The following is a 16,027-nucleotide window of genomic DNA, read 5'->3' on the forward strand; positions in this document are numbered from 1 at the left end:
TACTGACTACATCTCTCCACAAATCCTAGGGGGGTCTGGCCCCTCCCCTGCCTCTATCACCCCTTACACCACAGGGGGGTCTGGTCCCTCCCCCATACTGACCTGATCACACCACCCATTGCATGGAAGTCTGGCCCCTCCCCCACATTGACCGTTCACCCCACACGTTGCAGGGGGGTCTAGACCCACCCCCGCACTGACCCCATCACTGCACATATTGCAAGGGGGTCTGGCCCTTCCCCCACATCGACGCCATCACTCCACACACCTCTGGGAGGCTCTGGCCTCTTCCGCGCAGACCCCTTCACCCCACACATCGCAGATGGGTCTGGCCTCTTCCCCGCAGTAAGCCCATTATCCTACACGTCGTGAGGGGGGTCTGGCCCCTCCACTGCACTCACCCCATCACCCCACACATCAAAGGGGGTCTGGCGCCTCCCCCGTACTGAGCCAGTCACCCCACAAATCGCAGACGAAAGGGTCAGCGTGCTCAGTGGCTTTTCCGTCTGGGGGTGGTGCGGGGGGACGGGTTTGGTGTGTTCCGAGGGGGCAGGCAGGCCTCGGAACGGGGGAGTTAGGGAGTCGGTGGTGGGCGTGTCACCCCGGTCGGGTAGAGCGATAGGTGGGACCGGGGGCGGGTTCCCGCGCATTGGGCGGGGCCGGGAGCGTATCCTTGTCGGTGGGGCTGGGCGGTTGGGCGCCGGGCTAGCAGACGTGATTGGGTTGCGACGCGCTGTGATTGGATGTGGCGGGCTCGTGCCGCCGGTTGCTAGGTTCCGTGCGCCGCCCCTCCCCTAGGTACGTGCCCGCGCGGGGTCGCGCTCGCTCGGTGATCTGCGCTCGGTTGGTGCCGGTGGTGGCCGGTCCCCGGTAGGGAGCGGCCTTTTCCGAGTCCGGCCGGGGCTGCCTCAGCGGTTGCCGCTCTGGTGAGGGCTCCGCGCGGGCCGGGCCTGGGGCGAGGAGGTAGCTCCGGAATTTGTGGCGGGGCCCGCGGTTGCCGTGCCGTGCCGGGCCGGGCCGGGCCGGGCCGGGCCCGATGGGGTCAGGGGGAGGCTGGGGCTGTGCTCGCCCTGTCCCGTGAGGTGTGGCCGGGGTCGTGGGGAGGTGGCTGGGGCTATGCTCGTCCCGGGGGTGGGGGTTGCTCTTCCCTGTTTCGGCTCTGGGCGGGGGTTGGGCCCTGTGCGCGCCTTCGGGATAGTGTTCTCTGCTTCCTTCGGCAGTGGCGTGTTATCTTTAGCGCTGTGCCTTTTAGCGAGGGGATTAACAGTGCTGCGAGGGCAGTCATCTGAACGGGAGGGCTCAGGATTGGGGAGGGGGGGGTCCTATCCCTTTTCCCTGGCCACTTAGCAGATATTCCTGAACATCCTGTCTCGTCTAAGGCAGGATTAGGGTCTTAAGTGTCTCCTACATTCCCATCCCCTCCCATTTTATGCCCTTGTCTCTTAGGGTGCAGCCCACCTTGAGTTACCCTGCACATGACCTCTTTTAGAGTCCAGGCATAAAACTCACCCCTTTCTACTTAGCTTGAAGTGCCTCAGGCTGCATTTGGCTTGGGGGACTGGGCTCTGAGGTCACCTCTGCATTTGGATATCCTGGCGATGGGCGTGGTAGACATACTTGGTGGTCTTATTTGGTATTGAGCTGGAAATCCCATCTTCCAGCTCTTGTGACAAAAGTTATCATGCTCTTGTGTGCAGTAGTTACTCCCTTGTCCTTCTAGTTGTGTGTTATAGTTAGGATTGGAAGGATTAGTTTTTTATTGGTATATGTCCGCAAACATCAATTTCACCATGCACGCCAAAATATTTTCCTCAATAATATGTGAAATTTCATATCGGCAAAATAAGAAAAATGCTGCCTGAGAACTTATTAGTTTGATTTATGGATATTTGCTTTGTGTTTTGACATGTGATAACAATTTGTGTTTTAACTGTTATAAAACTTCTAACTTTTTGAATCTCAGCATCTCCTATTGTTAAACAATTATTGTCTGTCCTGCCATAATTTCCTGACACTGTTAAAATATAAATGAAGAAAAATTGAAGAAAATCTTAAAAATAAACCTATTAATTATCAAAATTATAAAAAATAAGAATTGAATTTTGCCAAGGCTGATTGTAGCATGACGGGGCCCTACAGTCTGTCATGCTTGCTGTTCTCTGGTTCGGTTGTGAATGTGGCAAGGTTTCTCTATATGGACAAATAGCTATAACTCTACCCATTATGGTTGTAGAATCATATTGTCCTGTTCACACTAACAAATGCTGTTAGAATCTGTCTGCTCCTGATTATGTTAGAGCTGTGCTAGTGCAACGAGGCAGAGTAGGGGTGGTTGGCTCCTAACCTAGCAGTTTTCTCAAGGGCTGACATCTTCATTTCTGTCTGGGGATACATTGTCCAATGCCATGTTCTGTTAGTGGTGTTACAGTTGTGCACCAGTGTCCACTGGTGCCTAGCTGAGAGCTACTGAGAGGAGAATCTTCCCACCCCTACTCTATCCCTTGTTACAAGGCTTCTCTTGATGTTTATAAACTGAGGGAGGGAGGAAGTGCTGGCCCCTCCAGCCCCAAAGTAGCTCTTGCCCTCTTCCTGGCTATTCTTCATGGAAGATTTTGTTGCATGAACCTGTCCAAAATTGGTTTGTAAGAAGTTTTTTACTTGTCAGTTGCTGAGCCACAGATTGTATTAATAATAAGTCAGTGTAAGGCAGGGGTCTCAAAGTCCAGGCCAGCAGGCCATCTGCAGTCCAAGAACCTCCCCAATGTTTCCCACTGGGCTCCAGCAATTTTGGGGCTGGGTCTCTCTTGGCCCCACCTGCTGCCCCAGGGCGCTCCACCCTACGTCCCCCGGGCAATTTAAAACTGCTTGGGGCCCTGCTCACCACCGGCAGTGCAGTAGAGCTGAGCGGCTTTCTGTGCGCTCGTTCCACGTGGCTGCCAGCCCCTCCCTGTGGCCCTGGGACAGGGTGGGGCTGTGCCTCCATGCGCTGCCCCCACCCCGAGCACCCCTATGGCCAATGGGAAGCTGTTCGGGCGGTGCCTGGGGGCAGCAGTGTATGGAGGCCCCCAGGCCTGCCCTGCCTTGGAGCCCTAGGTAAGCATTGCACCCCACCCCTTCCTCACATACCCCCTCCCCACCCCCCAAACTCCCTCCCAGAGCCTGCAACCCCACCCCCTCCTCCTGCACCCACACCCTGTGCCCCAGCCCAGAGGCAGCACCCAAACTCCATCCCAGAGCCTGCACCCCAGACCCCCTCCCCCACCCAAACTCCCTCTCAGAGCCTTAGGCAGGTGGGGGGCAGAGTTGGAGGGGGTGGGTTCTGGGCAGCATGAGTGACATTATTGGCCCGCTGGGAGAATTTGTGGACTGGCCCTGGCCCCTAGTGTAAACTGAGTTTGAGACCCCTGCTGTAGGGTGTGCGGTGGCAGCAAGAGATGTTCTTGGGAACTTGAAAGCATTTGTCTTTCAGACCTGTGTCTTACAGTACAACTGAGGCCAGCACCAATAGACATCCTTTCATGGCTTATTGCTCTTCTAGCTGTTCTAATGGATGACCTGGCTTTCACTGAGGAGATGTACAGATGAAGGTGCTAAAGTGTGTGTTCCTTTTGAATGCAGGGTTTGGTAGTGGCAGAGAGTTTCTTCCTTTTGATATAATTGGACACGGCTTCTTTAATTTTATTAAAGACCTAACTTACACACACAGCTGTACCTTTCATTGCATCTTTTACCTCTTGTGCCTAGTCTTTTCTTGGGCTTCTGCATGGTGGTTCTACCCCTTGGGGTCAGTTGGGAGAACCGAGGCTGCGGTCTTGACCCTCGTCTCCTGAGTTTGGTGCAGTACTGTAGGGACTTCATGTGGGAGTGGAGCTGTTGTACTGAATGGTGCTATGGCATGTATGAGTCTCCCCTTCTGTCAAACTTCTAGGGTTCATTGACTTGAAAATATCACTTCTTGGTTTCCTCAAGCTCCTTTGATCAACTTGCACTGCCCATGCTGCTCTAGTGGAGTCCCAGTTCCAAAATACTTGCTAGCCTTTTACATAAACTTATATAAATCTTATATAAACTTCCATTATAACTACTGAGCATATTGAGCATATATCCAGTATATTTTTCAATGTGTGGTTTCTTACTCCTAGCTACTTAGATCTTGCTACTTCTCGTCTTTGACAAGCATATTGGTCTCAAGCCTTGTTCCGGCCCTTAATATGGAAGGTAATTGGGAGTGTCTCTATGCTCCCTTATAACACAGGCAGATTTTCCAAGATATGTGGTGGCAATGTGTATCTATGTATCTGAATTCTGAAGATATCTTCTGTTTAGATTCTTGGAGTGATAGGCGCTGACTTTTGTTTTTCCCTGGGGGTGCTCCATCCTTGCTCTGCCCCTTCCACAAAAGTCCCGCGCTCACTCCGCCTCTCCCGCCCCTGCTCCACCCCCTCCTTGAGGCCCCAGCCTGCCTGCTGCTTTCCACCCTTCCCCAAACCCCTCCCCGAGCTACTGATCAGCTACTCCAAGAAAGAATCTGATCTGGATCATTTTGGGGTAAATCCTAATACCAGTGATTTCTAGAAAGTAAATAAAGTGCAAGTTTCATGATGTTTTGTTCTTAAGTGGAGCATGGGGTGGGGATTTAGTCACTGAATCTGTAGAGTATTCCAGTTGGCATGTTCATTACAGGTGATGGCATCACAGATCATGTTCTCCAAGAAAACCTTCAGCACTCCACAGGAGTCTCCTCCACAGATCAGTCCAGAGATATGTTTATGGCCTTGCAGTGAGCTGAATAGCTAGCTTTCTTAGCCTAGCACCTTCTGATGGTGCTTAGTGCCAACCTTCCTGAGTCACTTACTATTTTGCCAGGTCCAGACATCCTAGTACTACTTACAGACTGTATGTGCTTCTGGATTCTTTGCCTCAAACTTTAAAATGCCCTTCCGTTCTGAAAATGACTCAACAGAAGTTATTGTTTTATGTTTGAGATAAAAAGGATTCACTAACAAGAAAAGGTTTTTGTTTTTTTCCCCAACCCTGCAAACCCTTTCCCGCCCCCCTCATCCCCAGGCTCTGAGAATTAAGCCAGGTTTTTTCCATGTTGTGCATGGCCAGTAATCAAGGCTCTGCAGGCTGTATTAGACCCTTTGTCTTCATTGGGTTGGCACAGATGTAACTGATTGCATCTTAGGCATGGGATACGCTGTGGGGGGGTTCGAACTAAGAAACGCAACTTCAGCTACGCTATTCGCATAGTTCGACTTATCTGGCCGTCCTCAACGGCGGCGAGTCAACCGTGGCGGCTCCCCCGTCGACTCCGCTTACTCCTCCTGCCGAGGCATCGATTTGGGGATCGATTTATCACGTCTCGCTGCGATAAATCAATCCCCAGTAGATCAATCACTACCTGCCGATCTGGTGGGTAGTGAAGACGTACCCTTAGTAAACAATTCTGTTGCACAAGAAGGAGTAGATTCCAGTGCTCTCTTTAGGTGTGCTGGCTCATCAGGAGTAAAGGACAACAAAGCTAATCCCTATCCAGCAAAGTCTAAATCGGTAGGCCCTAAAGCTAAGCTCTAGTCCCTTCAAATCAGCAGACCTGACTCTGGTGGTGTAAGTGCATGGGATAGTTGTAGAGCAGGGAGGTGCTATTTCTTTGTAGTTTGCTTTTCAGAATCGCACTGGTTTTTAGGAATTGGCTGAAGGCAGATAGTAGAATTCTTTGTAAATGGTTACGATTACCCTGATCTTTGCTGCCAGTGGCCTCTTATTGGTGGTTCAGGGAGGAAGAATGTGGAGGAAGCCTGTGTTGCTACTGGGAAGAGGTGTGACGTCTGAACAGTAGTGTGCTCCCTAGATGCTGGCTGAACAGTGTCCTTGGCTTGCAGCCCTGAGAACTGGTGTTGACAGACATACCCCCTTTTCTATGGTAAATGCCAAGCACTTACCTAGTTCACCTCAACCCTTCCTGGCAGGAGGTCCTGCTTCTCAGGTGCCCCCTGTGTAATATGGTCTCCTGTGCCTCTTGCCTCAGGCATGCTGCTGCTCTTGTTTATATTTTTAGTTTATATATAGTGCTGTTTTTAAAAAGTTTAGTTTGATGTATTCTTTCCTACCTCCAGGGTCATCAGTTTAATAGTCTCTAATTGACTGTAGGTTTCTTTGCAAAGTGTCTTCTGCTTCTTCTATTCCAAGCATCCTAAACCACTTATTCGTTCTTTCTGATACTTGTCATTGCACTCTCCTATCCTAAATATAGGGTAGTGTGCCAGCCCCCCCCCCCCCCAACCTGATAGTAAGATGAAGTGTTTGGAACTCCACTACTTAGAAAGATAATCAGCAAAGCCTAGCTTACTGGGTTTTGAATCTTTCTTTCTCCTTGGTGCAGGAATTTGCCCTTAGATTCCTGTGAGTGTCTGAACTACTCTTGCATTAGAGGAAAAATTTTGAGTGGGAGCATGTCAGTTTGAAAAATGCACATCTCTCCAATAATCAGTATATAAATGTTTGTAATAAATTCTTGGTAACAGCACTGGACTCACTCTTGAGCTGGAAAAACATTTGCCAGTGGGCTGATACATCAGCATTTCTGCTCTACATTTTGTGGTATAGATTTTGTATGGAATGTTTGAAATGTTAACGCTTATTTGGCCCAAGAAATGGCCTGCTTTCATTGCAGATTAAACCCATTACTACTTGTCCTACCGTGGAGAACAATTGATCTCTGTCCTCTTTATAACAGCCTTAACATACACCTCTACCCCAATATAATGCGGTCCGATATAACGCAAATTCGGATATAACGCTATAAAGCAGCGCTCCAGGGAGCGGGGCTGCTTTACCTCGTTATATCCGAATTCGTGTTACCACAAGCGGTTCCTCTGCGCCCTGCTCCAGTTCACCTCCACCTCCTCCCCTGAACGTGCCGCCCCCTTCCAGGCTTCCCGTGCCAAACAGCTGATTGGCACAGCAAGCCTGGAAGGGAGTGGGGGGGAGAAGCGGAGCGGCGGTGGTGCGCTCAGCGGAGGAGGTGGAGGTGAGCTGGGGCGGGGAGCTGTTCCTCTCCCTACCCCGATATAACGTGGTCTCACCTATAAGACGGTAAGTTTTTTTTGGTTCCCGAGGACCGTGTTATATCGGGGTAGAGGTGTATTTGAAGACTTATCAGGTCCCCTTCAGTCACCTTTTCTTAAGACTAAACATGCCCAGTTTTTTAAACCTTTCCTCATAGGTCAAGTTTTTAAACCTTTTATAATTTTTTTTTTTTTTTGCTCTCCTCTGGACTCTGCAGTTTGTCCACATCTTCTTAAAGTGTGGCATCCAGAACTGGACACGGTACTCCAGCTGAGGCCTCACCACTGCCAAGTAGAGTGGGACAGTTACCTCCAGCATCTTGCATGATACTGCTGTTAATACACCCAAGAATATCACCTTTTTTTGCAACATCATCATATTGTTGACCCATTTAATTTGTGACCTCCTGTAACTACCAGATCCGTTTCAGTAGTACTACCACCTAGCCAGTTGTTCCCCATTTTGTAGTTGAGCATTTGATTTTTCCTTCCTATGTGTAGAATTTTGCACTTGTCTTTATTTAGTTTCATCTTGTTGATTTCAGACCAATTCTCTGATTTGTCAAGGTCATTTTAATTTCTAATGCTGTCCTCCAAAGTGCTTACAACCTTATAACAGTGCTTATAACTGACTCCTGATTTGCTAGTACACAAGTAGTTTCAGTACTCTTCCCGTCTCAAGGAATTTGAAGACTCAGTCTCTGTTTCCTCTGTGTGTCTTACTCATGGTCACTTCAGTCAATCAGAGGCACAGTCAAGAATCCAAACCTAATACCTTGTGCACAGTAGGAAATTTTAGAGAAATTTCAAATGATGCTACACCAGTTCAACTGCTGCACTAGGAGTTGCAGTGTAGACAAGTTTCCTACAGCTGGAGATGTTTTTACCATCATATCAGTTAAACCTGGTGAGGAGCAGGTCTAATTAACACAGCATGTGTTAAAAGTACTAGAAGATGCTAGACACTTCACTATGTTAGGTAACACAAGTGTAGCTGATCTGCTGGTAGTGCTGGTGGAAACTTTTCAAAAATGCTCCACGCTAGACCTGGTAGTCTGCGAAGAAGCCCCCGCCAACTTTATAGGTATCATCACACAAGTGGGTCTTAAGAAGAGTTCCCTTTCCTCTGAGGCATTCAAAGTTAGTCAGTAGCCATGTACTATATTATACTAAGGTCTTGTGTATTCAGTGGCCATGTAATCAACCCCTTGCTACAGGATTGTGCTCCAGAATCCAAGCTTTTTGTCTTGAAAACAAACAATTTTGTATAACTACTGTGGTTATGAATAAAGCCTTCAATACAAACTGAGTGTGACTGATACAGTGCTATCCACAGGAGTCAGCAAACAGCCAAAAGAGCTAATGTGATCCTGAGATGCATAAAAACAGTAGGAGTAGAGAAGTTATTTTACCTCTGATGTGACCACTGCTGGAATAGTGTGTCCAGAATTCAAGAAAGATGTTGATAAATTGAAGAGGGTTCAGAAAAGAGTCATGAGTATGATTAAAGGATTAGAGAACATGCTTTATAATAGACTCAAGGAGCTCAATCTATGTATTTTAACAAAGAGAAGGTTAAGGGGAGATTTGGTTACAGTCTAGAAGTATACATGTGGTGAACAAATATTTAATAATGGGCTCTTCAGTCTAGCAGAGACAGGTATACATGGCTGGAAGTTGAAACCAGACAAATTCAGACAGGACAAGGTGTAAATTTTTAACAGAGAGAGTAATTAACTAGTGGAACAATTTGCCTAGAGTCATGGTGGATTCGCCATCACAGATAACTTTTAGATCAAGACTGGATGTTTTTCTAAAAGATCTGCTCGAGGAATTATTTTGGGGAAGTGTCACGGAGTCATAGGGTCCGGTCTAAGCTTCAGCCTGTAACCCGTCTCTTGGGAGTGACCGCTTAATATGCAGGGCCCCCAAAACCCACACAGTTCTGAAGGCGCAGGCCCATGGCCTTCAAGATTGGGCCTTTGGCACCAGCGAATGCTGTTTCACTCCATGGTTCCCTTCTGCGAATCCAGCCAAGCCATAGTCCTGAAGGATGCTTTTACTGTAGCTCTTCAAGGCACAATGCTCTCAGTATTTGCAATGACACAGGCAGCCTTTTGAGAACAAGTGAACCATTTATTAGTCACCTTGCTAAAGAATCTTATAGACCCTAGCTTAGCAAAGTGAGGCAGAAGTTAAGTCATAGCCCAGGTTGGCCAAGCCAGTGCCATGGTGATCCAGCCAAGCTGTAATGGACTCCAACTCTTGCTCTCTCCTCAGTTTCCCTTTGTCTCCTAGCTGTGGGTTCCTGAGTCCCTCCCTCCAGTCACCTGACAACTTGTTCCCAAGCCTGCTTCACAAGGCCAGCTGGAGGGTTTCCTGCTGCCAGATGTTGATTGTTTAGTTGGTGAGGTGACTTTGTCTTGCGGGACCCTCTGTTGATGTGAACCAATTCTTTAATTACTCTATTTATTCCACCCAGATGACACACACCCCTGTCCAGGGGCAGTCTGCCCACTTTTGCACCCACTGGATAACAAAGCAGTGTTCAGCAGGAAACTTCAGGTATGCCTAGAATTCATACAAATATTACAGAAAATTCCCACTTTGTCACAGGAAGTTTTTTGGCTATACAAGAGGTCCGACTACATCAGGGGACAGGACAATAAGGTGTAAATTTTTAACAGTGAGAGTAATTAACTTTTGGAACAAAACTTTTGGTGGCCTCAGAGTGCAGCCACCAACTCTTGCTGGTGCCTGCTCTGACACATTTTGCTAAAATACTTAACTTTAGGGAAAAACAAACAAATATGCACATATACATGTGCAAATCATTTATTTATTTATTTACATAGGTTGGGGTTTTTTTTGCAGACTCAATAATTAAAATAATGTACAGTTGTATTTTGGTGTTCTGGCCCCCGCCACCTCCCCTGGCCTCGTACTCGTTGGCTCTGGGCCCTGCTGCTTCTCCCCATTGCCCTGAGGTCCCTTCCATGGCTGCGCACCTCACTCCTTGCTTCTTGACCATGGTGCCCAATAAGGCTGGCCCTGCTGAAGCCAGGGGATGGGTGGGCAGGGGGAGCTGAAGCCTGGAGCCCTGAAGCTGGGGAGAAGGCTAAAGCCCTCCAGTGGAGAACCTGGGTGCTGCAGGAAGCAGCTACTGCTTTGCCCCCTCCCCATCTCTGCCTAGAAGGCTGTTGTGGCTGCAGGAAAACCCACTGATGGCCGCATTTGAGAAATACTGGATTAGATGATCACAAGGCCTTGGAATCTATGAAGAACTGGCTGAAAACACACTGCTCTGAAAATCCCATTGTGAGTGGACATATGAATTTTGTGCATGAGAGAATCAGAATTTCCAGTCTGCCCCACCAGTTTTGCAGAATACCTTGCCACAATATACACTTCATGGTATAATTTCTTTACAGCCAATAACACTGCTGTAGTTAGGTGCACTTCAGGGGTGAGTTAAATCACTACAAAGCTAATCTAGGCTACCTAAATCTGCTGCTTTATATGCCAGCAAACTTGCACTATCGTTTGTTTAACTTAATCTGTAGAGTGATGCTTAATGGATTATTTTGTAATGCTCAGATGAGTACTAAATACTGCGCACAATACATGCATACCCCTGCCTGCCCTGGAGAGCTCTCACACAAAGGAGGGATTTGACAGCTGAGGAATAACATTAGGAATGGGGGTGGGGGAAAGCACCCAGGCTGTAGTAATATGAGGGGCTATTCCTTTTAGGGAAGTGTACTTTTAGGTTGGTGCAGGGTTTTGTCTGTGTGCACACTAATTTCTTGTAGGTGGGGTTGGAGGAGTTAGATTTTAAGTGATTTGGATGAAGAGAGGGTGGAAGGACTATTCTCTTGCTGTCTAAAACAGTGGTTCTTAACCAGGGGTCTAGGGGGCCTCCAAGCAGGGCCAGCATTAGACTCCCTGGGGCCCAGGGCAGAAAGCTGAAGCCCAGGTCCCTAAACCCTGCCACCCAGGGCTGAGGCAAAGCCTGAGCAATGTAGCTTCTTTCCCTGCTTGCTACCTTCTACCGCTGGCCCTGGCTTTTATATGCAGAAAACCAGTTATTGTGGCACAGGTGGGCTGAGGAGTTTTTATAGCATGTTTGGGGGTTAGAGGGGGAGAAGTCGGGGGCTCAGAAAGAAAAAGGTTGAGAACCTCTGGTGTAAAAGACATTTGTCTGGCAAACAGAGCAGTACACAAGGTGCTACACATCTGCTGAAGGTTCCAGGAAAATATGTATTGCGATAAGTAGTATATGCTGTGGTTAATATGTACTGTAGCATTATGCTGCATAACATGGGGGCAGAATTAAGGTTGCACAGGTGACACTAACAGGTAATTCCTAGTTCTCGGGTGCTGAATATGTAACTTTAGTATTATCTTAATGTAGTTTTTATGCAGTCTCTTGTGTTTTGTGTGAGGGCTCCAGGTGTATAGACCCTGCTATTGTCACTGACTTCTTTCAGAAGGTTCGTGCTTTGATAGTGCATCATTGGGTAAAAGTTGTCTTGAATAGCAGGGTCTAGTCTAGGGGTAGTCAATTATTTATCAGGGTCCAAATTTCTTGGTCAAGGTTTAGTTAAGGTCCAGACTCCAAAGAAACATTTTCCATGCTGCAACATCAATAACAATGATGATGGTGATAAGTAAATACAGTTCTTCTTTGAGAGATTGCTCATGTGTATTCCACAGAAGGTGTGCGTGCTCGCCATGTGCACCGGTGCCAGAAGATTTTCCCTTAGCAGTATCCGTATGGGGGAGCACCGCTGTGACCCCTGGAGTGGCGCCTCTATATCGTGCTATAAGGGGAGCTGCACACTCCCCCCACCCTCAGTTCCTTCTTGCCACCAGTGAAGGTAGTCAGAACTTTTGCTCCAGCTCTGCTGCAGCCTTTTCCAGTGTTTTTAGTAGTACCTCTAGTTAGTCTTGCAGTTAGTAGTTTTTAGTAGTTAGTGGGCTCGGGGTATGCCCCTGGTTTCAAGTTGTGCGGCTCCTGTCACTCTTCCATGCCAAGGAGTGATCCGCATTCTGAGTGTCTCCACTGCTTGGGCAAAACTTGTGTGAGTGAACTCTGCAAGATCTGCAAGTCCTTCAAGCTGCATACTAAGAAGGAGAGGGACATCAGGCATCGCACTCTCCTTATGGAATCGGCGCTGGCCCCAACTCCGGTACGCTGAGCAGATTCGGCACCGTGTCTTCTGTGCGCAGTGAAGCCCCCTCCTCCAGCTGGCACTGCTCCCCCTCCAAGAAGCAGGGGAAGAGCTCCCCTGTCCTTCCCTCAGCGCCGCTGTGAGGTGGAGAGGCTGGTCCTGCGTCGGGCAGCCCTCAAATCCCCCCCGGGCCCGAAGCCTCTGACTCGTGATGAGCGGAGCAGTCTGGCACCGTCTGCGTGTGCGTCTCCGGCAGTCAGGATGCCATCGACGCCAGAGGCTCTCCAGGCCGTGCAAGACATTTGAGTTTGCCGGTACCCAGGGCACCACCGATGATGGGGCCCTTGGTCCCGCAGCAAGCCGCCTCTGGGTGCTCACCAGACCTCCCTGGCACGGCGCAGCTCCCACTCCAAGGACCCGCTCCTTGCCTCATTCAACACGCAGTGGCTGGTCATCTCACAGCCCGCATCCACCCTCCATGCTAGTCAGGCTAACGGGTTCGCCGCCCGGGCAGGTGTCTCGAGATCCCTCCACAACACGCAGTAGCGGATGCAGGCACTGTGACAGGCGCTGTAGATGCTCCTTGCGGCGCAGATACTGCAGCTGGTCCCGACAGCGTCGACGTTGACGCTCCCGTTGGAGTTCCCACTCTGCCAGACGTCGCACACGGGACTCGCCAGTGAATTACAAGGAACCGGAGTGAGCACCGAAGCAGCACTTCCGACGGGTACCGGTCCTCGACGTTGAGGTCCCGGTCCAGTGGAAGAGGCACCGCAGGCACCATCGCTCCCGCCGCTCCTATGGGGCCATGCGTTTGACGGTGACCTCAGCCTCGGCACCCAGCCACCCATCACTGGGTCACGGGGCTCAGCCAGCACCGCCAGGGCCCCAACTTGGACGGGGCAGTGGTGCCAATGGGCACCGTGGCCACAGATGCCCGCCCAGATGGGAACCCATTCAGTAGCTGAGGCGTCTCCATCTCGGCCAAGGGACAAGTCTACAAGTCACGAGTCGGCAGCCCCTCGCCCGGACTCCAACCTGGGGGGTCGACTCCTCGGTACCACCAGAGGCCCACGGCTCCGGGCTGGCCCTCTCTCTGGCACCGGATGACGTCATAGCGGCACTGCCGCCCGTTATCCCACAGGAGGATTTCAAGGCTCATCAAGACCTTTTAAAGTGGGTGACGTCCAACTTCCAGCTGCAAGCCGAGGAGCTGGAGGACCCATCTGACACACTCTTTAATGTGCTGTCATCTTTGGCACCGGGCCGTCTGGCCCTACCCATCCACCTGGGAGTAGCCAACATTTCCAACACTTTGTGGAAAACTCCCTCTTCCTTAGCCTCTATTTCCAAGAAGGCTGAGAGGAAGTACTTTGTGCCAGCTAAGGACCACGAGTATCTCTATTCTCATCTGGCACCTAACTCTCTGGTGGTGGAATCGGTAAACCACCGGAAACGACAGGGCCAGCCCGTGCCCACCCCCAAAAACAAAGACTCCAGGAGACTGGACTTCTTTGGTAGAAAGGTTTATTCCTCAGCAAGTTTCCAGCTCAGGGTGGCCAATCACCAGGCCCTACTGAGCCAATATGACTGTAACTTATGGGGGTCTCTGCCAAAGTTTGAACCACTCCTCCTGGAGCAGGAAAGGAAGGACTTCAAGGTTCTGGTGGAAGAAAGGGCGGCGGCGGCGGCGACCAAAGCAACCCTCCAAGCAGCATCCAACACAGCTGATATGGCAGCTTCTTCGATGGCTTCCACCATATCCATGCACAGAGCGTTGTGGCTCCTCATGTCTGGGCTGTCGGCGGAGGCCCAGTCCGTCATGCAGGACCTGCCGTTTGATGGAAAAGCATTGTTTGCCAATCAGACGGATGTCCGCCTCAGGGAATGAAGGATTCCTGTACCACCCTGCAAACCTTGGGACTCTATGTGCCTCTGGCTACGGACAAGGCCAAGACGCAAACATTGGCTCAACCTGCGTGGAGCAGATATGAGCTGCCGTATAAGAGGCTGAGAGACCAAAAGCGTCGGTCTCAGTGTCAGTCCCGCTCTGCCCCACAGCCCGGGCCCTTCAAGGGCAAGAAGCAGGGAAAAAGGTGGTTTTGACTATCTGCAGGGGGGTACCAGGGCAGTTGCTGGGGAGATCCCCCTATTAATAAAGTTGGTGTTCTGCAATCGCTTGTCTGCTTTCCACATGTCGTGGTCTCATATAACATCGGACCAATGGGTCCTCAACACCATCTCCAGGGGCTACACGTTGCAGGTCATCTCACCCCCGCCCAACCACCCCCGTCCCCCGCCAATGGTCTCGGGGGATCCGGAACATGCCCACCTCCTAGAGCAGGAGGTGGAATGGCTAATGCACCTTGGGGTGGTGGAAAGAGTACCGGTAGAATTCCAGGGAAAGGGGTTTTACTCCCGGTATTTCCTGATCCCCAAGGCAAAAGGGGATCTCAGGCTCATCCTGGACTTGCGGGATCTCAACCGCTTCCTGGTCTGTTACAAGTTCCGCATGATGTCCCTGGCTTCTATTATCCCCTCCCTGGACCCAGGGGACTGGTATGCGGCCCTGGACCTTCAGGACGCGTATATTCACATTTACATTTTCAAGGGGTACAGGCGCTTCCTCCGCTTCCTAGTGGGGTTAGATCACCACCAGTTTACGGTCTTTCCATTTGGCCTAACCACAGCTTCCAGGGTTTTCACAAAGTGCATGTACATGGTGGCGGCCTACCTCAGATGGCAAGGGGTACAAAACCTGGACGATTGGCTTCTCAAGGGCAACTCTCGGGCCCAGGTAAAAGACAGTGTAAACTGCTCAGGTCCACGTGCGCGGCTCTTGGCCTAGTGGTGAACGAGACCAAATCAACGTTAGTTCTGGTACAGCACATAGAGTTCATCGGGGCGCTGATGGACTCCTCCAGGGCTGCAGCATCTCTCTCGCTGGGCAAGTTCAAGGCCCTACGAGACCTCATTGCCTCAGTCATGCAGTTCCCGGTGACAATGGCAAGAGCATGCCTTCAGATCCTGGGACATATGGTGGCATGCACAATGTGGTCCGCCATGCCAGGCTACGTATGAGGCCCCTCCTGGCTAGCCTCCCAGTTCTGCCAGGCTTGGGACGGGCTAGACAAGGTTCTCACGATCCCGTCCCCGATACTTACATCCCTGCAATGGTGGTCTTACCCGAACAATATGCTGCAAGGAATTTCCTTTTGGGAGGTGACCCCGTCATTAGACCTGGTGTCCAATCCATCGGACTTGGGCTGGGGAGCTCACACAGGGAGCATGCAAACCCAAAGGAGGTGATCAGCCTTGGAATTGTCCCTCCACAAAAATGTCAAGGAACTTAGGGCGATTCGTTTGGCGTGCATAGCTTTCAGCATGCACCTTTGCGGCAAGGTGGTCAGGGTCCTTACGGACAACCCGTGGCGATGTACTACATCAGCAGACAAGGCAGGACTTGTTCCTTGGCCCTCTGTCTGGAAGCCCTGAGCTTATGGGAGTTCTGTATAGCCCATGATATCTCCCTGCGAGCTTTTCACCTGCCCGGTGTCCGCAATGCACGAGCCAATTGCCTCAGCAGGATTTTCTCCCCCCAATACGAGTGGTCACTCCACTTGGAGGTCGCTCACTTGCTCTTCTGAGAGTGGGGAGTTCCCCAGGTCGACCTCTTCGCAATCCGCCAGAACCAGTGTTGCCCCAAGTTCAGCTCCAGGGGAGGAGTGGGGAAGGCTATCTCGGACGCCTTCCTCCTACAGTGGTCAGGCCAGCTGTTCTGTG

At 50.5% G+C, this 16,027-nt stretch overlaps 1 protein-coding gene across 6 annotated transcripts in view; it reads left to right on the forward strand.

The window, feature by feature from the left end:
• Positions 1–636: 636 nt before the first annotated feature.
• DAG1 (dystroglycan 1) overlaps positions 637–16,027 on the forward strand; it is a 104,373-nt gene continuing 88,982 nt past the window's right edge. Inside the window, exons 1-2 of one of the 6 annotated variants that reach the window (XM_038410655.2) lie at positions 805–926; positions 9,553–9,635. The gene's annotated coding sequence lies outside the window, so the exon portion shown is untranslated. Of the gene's footprint in view, positions 964–9,552; positions 9,636–16,027 lie in introns of all 6 variants that reach the window. The other 5 variants (XM_038410660.2, XM_038410657.2, XM_038410658.2 and 2 more) reach the window with 5 other exon arrangements.

Source organism: Dermochelys coriacea, chromosome 7 (genome assembly GCF_009764565.3).
Source record: "Dermochelys coriacea isolate rDerCor1 chromosome 7, rDerCor1.pri.v4, whole genome shotgun sequence".
Lineage (NCBI taxonomy): Eukaryota > Metazoa > Chordata > Testudines > Dermochelyidae > Dermochelys > Dermochelys coriacea.